Genomic DNA, 8,455 nt, shown 5'->3' with positions numbered 1-8,455 from the left:
TCTAATAGTATTTCCTAGACATGTAGATTTCCAAAAGAATAGATGTTAATCCAAGCATAGAATATCAAAACTATAAAGTAAGCATATTCTATCAAAAGAAAATACACCTAACTAATCAAAATCCTATAATCCATTTTTAGTTCAATGAAAAAATCATAATAGAATTGCTATAATTAATTTAAAATAAAGATAGATCACTTTTACCGAAACAACAGCTTCCTCCATCGCCCCGAGGATTGGGTTTAGCTCATCATGTTGTTGGAAACACACTCAAAATTCATTTTATTGCTCAAAGGAGGTGTACAAATGATGAAGTTGAGAAAATGATGAAAATCGGGTGTTCGAACGTTTATAAATGTTGCAAAACACTGTTACAAAGAACGATAAATATGAAGTGCAGTAGTCTTCGGAATACTACGAACCACAGTAGACTGTCGTTCTCTTGCAAATACGACTGCTGGGTGCGCGTCAATGTTCTTCGTCTTCTTCCCAGCAGCAGCAGAAAAGTTTTCTCTGCAACACGATCAATCTCCTATGTTGTTACTCTAAACTCTCCCCAGACTCTCCATAACCCTTCTCTGCTATCGCATACTCCAATTTATACTCAACAGGTACTAGAAAATATCACCTCATTACTCCGGAAAATCTTTCCAAGACTCGGCAGTAAAGAAAAATAAACTCGGGATATATTCTTTACTTTCTTGCCTTCTTTCGCTGTCAATCAGTGTCTACACGCTCCAAACATGCTCCCGGATCATCAAGGAATGGGTCAATACGTTGAAAACGCATGCAATCTTTCCATATCAGCATCAACACAATCCCGAGTATCTTCCTCCTCTGTTTGCTTCCACACGAGATTGTAGCCAAATTTAGACGAACCCAACCGGCATACCAGTCCTGTTTAATAGAAACAAGATATCTCCAACCAATTTAAACGCTTTAATTTCCCTAAAACTCGCCACAAATCCCACCAAAAGTTATGTTGTTTGTCTGGCAAGTTTTCCCGCCAAAATAAAATTCAAACGATGAAGATGGGTGCTATGGATAAATTTGGGCTACACATAGCCGTGGGTGCTGAGAATGAATTTGGGATGCACATAACCTTGGGAGCCCCTTAGTCAATTCTGGGGTCAGTTTAGCAAATGTCCTCCGGGGCGCTCCACATAATTTTTCGAGCCGATTTTCCCAAAAATGTTTATTTCCAAAAAATCCCTAAAACACCACAATAAGTGCGAAATCGAGTACCAACAATACAGAAAATTGAGGACAACTTAAACACAAAAATGTGTCTATCATGCATCCATGATGTCTATATAAGGTTTACTCACATATGCATTCTACAATAACAAAATCCTAAATGCATATGCCTATGTAGTCCAGTTTGGTAACGGCCACAACCCTTGTGCAAAAGTGTTTCCATAAAAACTGACCGGGCATTTTATAATGGTCACTTCCATTACTTGGCATACTATTTCAAGTTGGCATACTATGAACGAGTGGTTGGGATGTAACACTAGACGGGGGACAGCCCCCCGTCAAAAAAAATTGCATCTTGCTGGACAGAAGGGGATGGAGGAACATCATAATCTAGTCTCCGCAGTAAATTTCCATTGACAACCAGCTCTATGAATACAAATCATTTTTGAGCAAATAAAGCCATTACAAGAACCCATATAATCAACAACATAATGTATGGTAGATTCAAATGGGTAATTTATAAAATGGACTGTGTACGCATTTAATATTTATAAGGGTGAGATTTACTCTATCTGGCTACCAGTTTCATCAGAGACGTGATTTATTGTTTACAGTGTCAATGCCACTGAGAATTATTTTAATCAACAGTTCGGATTTTTTTCGTAGAAGATGGACGGTCCAAGATTGATAAGAATGCCCGTCTCCCGGTAATTCATCACCACCCGACTGCTAGGGTTGATAGTTTTTTGTTTCTACCTTTTGAGCCGATAATTGAAAATGACCACTCTGCTTTGGTGCTTTTAATCTTCTTCCACAATAAGAACTTCAAATTGCACTTGAAGAGTTACTCATCAGCCATTGGGTTATACAGCCAAAGGTACTCACTCTTCCATCTTTTACTTTCTTGGTTTTCAATTACAAATTCTAATTGGCTCTGGAAAATTGGAATTTAGGGTTTTTTTGTTTCTTCTCATTGTGAAATTGGATTTTGGGTTTTTTGTTTTTGCTCAGATTGATTGATTCATTGCCAAATTTTACATTAGGGTTCATCTGAAAAACTATTTTTATTTTTATTTTTTCAGTGTAGGTTAAGAAAAAGGGAAGAAACAAGAAATGAATCTCCATATTCTAATGGGAAAAATAGGATCAGTAGCTTACCTGATGAAATAATTCACTGCATCATGTCTTTTAATGATACCAAAAATGTAGTCCAAACTTGTGTTTTGTCCAAAAGATGGATTCCTATTTGGAAATATGTCCCATATCTTAGCATCAATGAAAGTTCATTTCCTCTAGGCAAAGAACATGATCAAAGGTTCATAAATTTTGTCGACATGGTATTCATTCTTCGCAACGAATCTGATATTCAGCGATTTGCTATAGATTGGTACAGCTATGCTGAATATGAAGATATTATGATGAAAAATGTTAATAGATGGATTGTTCATGCAGTTAAGTGTAATGTTAAAAAAATGAGTTTATAAATCCGTCAAGGTAATCCAGAAGCTTTTGAAATTCCTCATCAACTCGTTAATTGCAAGTAAGTCACTGGTGAACTTGGAAATGCGTCTGAATTTTGGTGTGAGATGTACAGGTGCTATTTTACCAACATCAATGGATTTACCTAGGCTCAAAGTTTTGTGGATTTGTGGAGTTTCAATACCCAATGAAGAACTATCCAAAAGGATCTTTTCAAGTTGCCCGGTTCTTGAAAATTTAACCCTATGTAATTGTGACATACCAAATTTGACTGTTAATTCTCTCGGCCTCAAGAGTTTCATTATAGTACTGCCAATGTTATCAAGTTGACTACTCCAAATCTAACTGATTTCCTGTGCGAGTCATCCGTGACACAACATTATTATCTACATAACTGTTCTCTTCTATCCAACGTAACTTTCGAGTTGGTGCTCAGAGAAAGAGTTTTCGGTGAGAATGCAGAAGCATATTCACATGAATAAAAGCTATATGCTGAAGATATGACGAACTTTCAAAGAGGGGCTTATATGGTGAAAAATATGGGGTTATCATTTGGATTCCATGAGATATGGCTTATACGGTTAAGCTTTTCTTGTTATCAGGATAAAATTCTTTTTTGTGTTGCTTTCTAGTCTAGGATACGGATGAGAGTTGACATCGAAGATTGTCAAAAGTTTTGTTTTTCTAAACTAGTACTAGTATTGATTGTGACCAATTTATTTAGTTTTTTTTTTAGTCTTTTCTTGGTCGTCTAGAACGCCTTAGGAGAGCCTGGGTGTCTGGCCTAGCGCCTGACACAACATAGCTCTCGACTAGTCTTAGTATTTATTAGCTCTTACATTATTTTAAAAAGTTTCTTTGTTTCTCAAGGTTCTCTCAGGAGCGCCTGACTTATTAGACTCTCCACCACCTCTCTTATGTAATCAGCAATGTTTGGTGCTGAAAATGCGGTCTACAAGATGTTGTTTGCAGGCTATAGCGTACTTTCTCAAGATTTATCCTCATATAAAGGGTATAATCCTTTACTCCAAGCAGGTAACAGTTAACCAAGCTTTACGTTTATTGATCTGGCCTGTAATGTAGTTTCGAAAATTCTAATACAGCGTCTATGTTTATCATGCATCTCATGGTGATTTTAATCTTCGAAGAACATTTTGGAACCTTTGAGTATGCATGATTTTTTATTTTGTACAATTATTCTTTGTCACCTAGTGACCTATTAGCTATTGTGATTGTTTTGCTGTAGTCAAATTTAGTGGACGTCGGGGATGATTGGGATGCAGGATTGTCATCGCAGGGGATGTTATCTCGCCTCTTTTTAGTTAGTTTTCGCGAAGTGGAAGGCTGCGATGCTGAGCTCAAACTTCTGAGGTTTTTGTTAAAACATGCTAAGGGTTTGATGAAAGTTGCTCTACCTTTTGTTCTAGTACTGGATCGCCCGATAGAGAGAGGAAAATGAAAATATTTGTAGAGAAGCTTAGAGCACTTCCAACGTCATCTTCAAGTGTCGTTATAACCTTCACTAGAGCATATACTCCTCCCAGGCCACCTAGAGCTACCAGAGGACAGACAACTGCAGAAACTCGCAGGAATCGGAGTGGACAAGCTTATCAATCCCATCAGAAGCAGTGACAGGTGCAGGTGAATCTTTACCATGAAGATGCACAGCATCTGGAAAAACTATAAGTTCTCTTCATTAGCTGCTATGACGACTCTACAGTCTCGGTTTGGCTCTGGTGCTTTGGAATTTGCTTCATCAAGTTGTTGGCTGGTCTTCGTGCTTAGAGCAATCCGCTCCTTTAAATCTTGATTTTCTCTGGCCAACAGGGCTACATCATCTGCGTAAACCTGATGGTTCTTCTTCAGTTCCTCAAGCTCAGCCATCAGTCGGTGTGATTGATTGGACCCCTGATTGGGAGTTCCAGTGCGTGCTACTACAGCCATGGTTCCGCCCTCCTCGGTTGCTGGCATTTCCAAATTGGGGTGAGTGCCCCTCTGCGGTGCTAGAGCCGATGGTATGGTTTGATTTTGATCATTGTTGGTGGCATTCCAAAAGTTAGAAAGTGCACGGGTTGGAATGTTCTGGATTCATCCACCCTTTCTCTTGGTTGATTAAGTTGATTCATGGCGCAAGTATTGCTAGCCTCTGCAGCCTTCGGGACTACCGCAGCCGCACCGTACTTTGTCGCTGCTGCTCTGAGAGCCGCCGCTGCAACTGAATTAGCGTTCATAGGTGAAGTGATTTCCGATGTATCTTGCCTTTGACTGGTCATTTTAGCTTTATCTCCTTTTTGCTTGCTTCGGGTGATGACCGGGGTTGTCCTGGGTGTTTCTTTTGACAAAGCTTTGGATTTTCCTGCTTCCTGCGTCTTTTCCATCACGTGTCCTTTTGTTGACAATGAAATCTCGCCGAAACTCGCCTTCTTTACTCACAATACGTTCTTTCTGCACAAGGCATTTCAAACAAAAAACGGGTATATCCGCGTGAAGCGGGTTAGTTGGCGAAATACATTCTTCCAGGAGAGGATTAATACACGCAAGCTACAATATACGGGTTAAAGTTTTATTAAAGTAGATCCTTAGTATAAAAACTACGAAAAAACCCCCCAGAGAGACGGGTTCGCACGAGATTTAAAGAAAATCGTAAGTCCGCGGATTAGAAAAATGAATCTTATCGAAGATAAAAGGTGGGTTTTTGAATACAATACAGTTAACAAATGATCCATACGGTCCGAGCTGATAAATCAGAGCAATCATATGCCAATTTAAAATGAAATCACATGATAAGATAAATCTTTCACCGGGACGAAGTCCCTGTTTCTAGCGCCAAATTGTGAACACTCAAACCACGAAGGGATCCGAATGCTCACAATCAATCATCATCATCTAAGAGATTTGTGATGATGATATCCAAGTGTTGATTCATTGGATCAAAACCTTCGGGTTTATCATAGCCTCGTCTAACAACTCCATGCGAGGCGTTTGCGCATGGGATATAAATACAAGCAAAGAAAACAAAACGTATAAGTAAAGATCCATGGGGCTAAATAAATATAAAGTGCTGAAATGTAAATAAGACCAAGGTTTACGTGGTTCAGCACTAAGGCCTACGTCCACGGGGTTTGTTGTTTTACTATATTCTTCACCGTTACACGGATAGTCGAATGACTTTTGGGTTTACATGTTTCTCTCTTCTAAATGATTAACTTACACTTGCAAACTCTCTCTCTCTCCTCCTCCCCTCCTGATTCTTCCGATCCCCCTTCCTCTTGGTAGAGACGGGGTATTTATAAGGTTAGAGTATGGGACCCATCTCTGATGACCGTTGGAACCTTATCTTCTTGTGTCCTTGCGTCTATCCCGCAGAGGTCTGCGTTTTCCCATTGATCCCGCAGAGGCATCCACGCTCGTTCCACAGGTTGATCGACACGTACACTGCTCAGAGTGTTTAATGCGGGTAGTTGAGGAGTCTGCTCGTGTCAGACAAGTGTCTTCTGCCCCTGTCATGTCCGTGTCAGCTAACTCTCTCTCCACCATTGATCCTAGCTTCTCTTTTTGGGGATGCGATAAAGTAACTCCTCGGGGTTTATTTGGTGTTTCGTAGCACATCATGTTTTGATGTTTTGGCCTGCATGCTTTCCACGTATCTTTTTATATACACGTGTCTGATAGTGAGATATATGTGTACACAATTTGCCCCTTTTCTTCGGGCTTGAATGTCTAATGGGTGCCTTGAAGAAAAACTATCGTCGCATATCCTTCTCACTCCTAATAACTTCTCCTAGATACTTGGGCACGTCTTTTATTCGTGCATTAACTGCTTATGTAACGGGCACGTTTCCCATTCCTCCATTAATTTCCTTCTTTTTCTTTCGGGTATATTAATGAGAGAAAGCGAATTAATTTCATTCTTCCTAAACATTCTTTCAGTTTTCAATTTTTGTTTTTCAGCCCTTAAATTCTCTGCTTATCTTCATTGAACCTGTGACCTTAAATTCTCTGTCAGTCTTCATTGAACCTGTGATCTTAAATTCTCTGCACCTTAGCATTAATCACGCCCGCTTCCACTGTTTGTTTCTTCTGCTACTGTTTTTGCCGGTAAGTTTTTTCTTTTCTTTGTTTCCACTGTTTTACGCTGTGTTGATTTGTAAATTCTCTGCTACTGTTGTTCCTTGTTTGTGATGAAGAACTTCTTTTGATGCTTACATACTAGTTTGCCCCTGTTCTTTATCTTAAATCAAGGAAGCCTGTATTGCTTGTATTTGAGTTTTTGAGGGTCTGAATTTTATGAAATTTTGAGCATGTATACTAATTTTAGGGTTTCTGCGTTATCGTGTGTGTATTTCTATCGATGTGGTTTTTTGATCTATGGTAATGTTTTTGAATGTGTGTAACTTGTTCTTGATTTTAATCTTTTCGCATTCATGTCTGATCGTCCGCGGCTTATTGGTCAGACTCCTGGTTCTGGTCTATCGAGATCTCCTCCGCGTAGAGAGTCTCAAGATGATGTTCGTCGGAGTCGAGTTTCCTCTGGAGCGAAGGCCTCGTCTTCTAGGGAAGAGATTCCTTCGACAAATCCTTCTGGTTCCCGAAGAGTCTTCGATCGCGCATCATCTCTTCCTCGTGATGATATTAGGAGTACGCAGGCTCCGCCTCGTGCTGTTGCTTTTGACGTTCCTCCTCTACGTTCGTTAGTGCCCGAGCATCATCTGCGGTCCCATCCAACTTTGAAAGGGAAGAATACGAAGGGTGTAGTTCTGAGGGCTGAATCTTCAAAGAATCCTCCGGTGAAGAGAAAAGCTTCCGAAGCGTTCATTAGTTCATCCGGCCCTGCCGAGGAGGATGAGGCTGCCCCCTTGATACGTAGTGTCTCGGTTAGTAAGAAAAAAGTAACCTTCAAGCATATTGATCTCGAAATATTCAAGGAAAAGCATGAGCTCCAGGCCTTCAGGGTTCGTTTCTATGCCCCTGAGGATGATATTACTTATGAGATTATCTCAAAGTATGAATTCGATGAATTTCATTTGTTAACGACGGTTGGAGCGTTCGAAGCTGGTCTTATGTTGCCGCTGTACAAATCAGGTGATTCCTTCTACTATGACGTGCTCGCTAGTCGTGAAGGATCTTCCACCAATACCCACAGCCGTTCCGTATCCCAACTATCGGGGAATTATCTCCGCGCCCTGAAAGAGTGCTATCTGCGGAGTAAGGGGGAGACGTCGATGACTTGCTACGTCCCCAATCCTGCGGAGAAGGAATGGTATACTCCTGATAATTTCAATAACTCCTTCGGTGACTACGTCAATAGTAGGAACCGCAAGCCGTGGAGTGTCAGCCTTCGGAATCTCGCTGCTCCTCGGGGCGAGATTCGTCTGTTAAACGAGGTCAGCGATGCCAAGCTGAAATATGTTCCTGGTACGGAGGGGTCAAGTCATCGGAAACTCTTCCCAGCGCGCGAGAGGATCAAGCGCGATCATGACTACGAGTGGCACGCCACTGTTATCGAAATAGTTGGTCCGTGGGCTTACGGTTGGATTCCTGGTCCCCGCGGTTGGCGGCCTACCGAGAGTAGTAAGCCACGCGAGTCTCCTCCTGCTCGTTATGGAGAATTCTGTCCCTGGAGTTTGAACTTTGCGGGTATGAATTTTCCTTATGCCCTTGACGTCGTAGAGGGAGACGAGGAGGAAGGTTCTGGTGCTATACTTCCACCGAAGAATACCTCAACTGCTCAGGTACGCAGATTCTAGCTGCGCTCTTTTTTTTTTTTTTTTTTTTTTTT

At 40.8% G+C, this 8,455-nt stretch overlaps 1 long non-coding RNA gene across 1 annotated transcript; it reads left to right on the top strand.

Annotated features, from left to right (window-relative positions):
- Positions 1-1,963: 1,963 nt before the first annotated feature.
- LOC113315125 lies at positions 1,964-2,492 on the top strand. The gene is made up of 2 exons (XR_003342762.1): positions 1,964-2,074; positions 2,280-2,492. It is a non-coding gene; the product is annotated as an uncharacterized LOC113315125 (long non-coding RNA).
- Positions 2,493-8,455: the final 5,963 nt, after the last annotated feature.

The sequence above is a fragment of the Papaver somniferum genome, chromosome 10 (genome assembly GCF_003573695.1).
Source record: "Papaver somniferum cultivar HN1 chromosome 10, ASM357369v1, whole genome shotgun sequence".
In the NCBI taxonomy this organism is placed as follows: Eukaryota; Viridiplantae; Streptophyta; class Magnoliopsida; order Ranunculales; family Papaveraceae; genus Papaver; species Papaver somniferum.
This window is presented reverse-complemented; position numbering and strand designations above follow the sequence as displayed.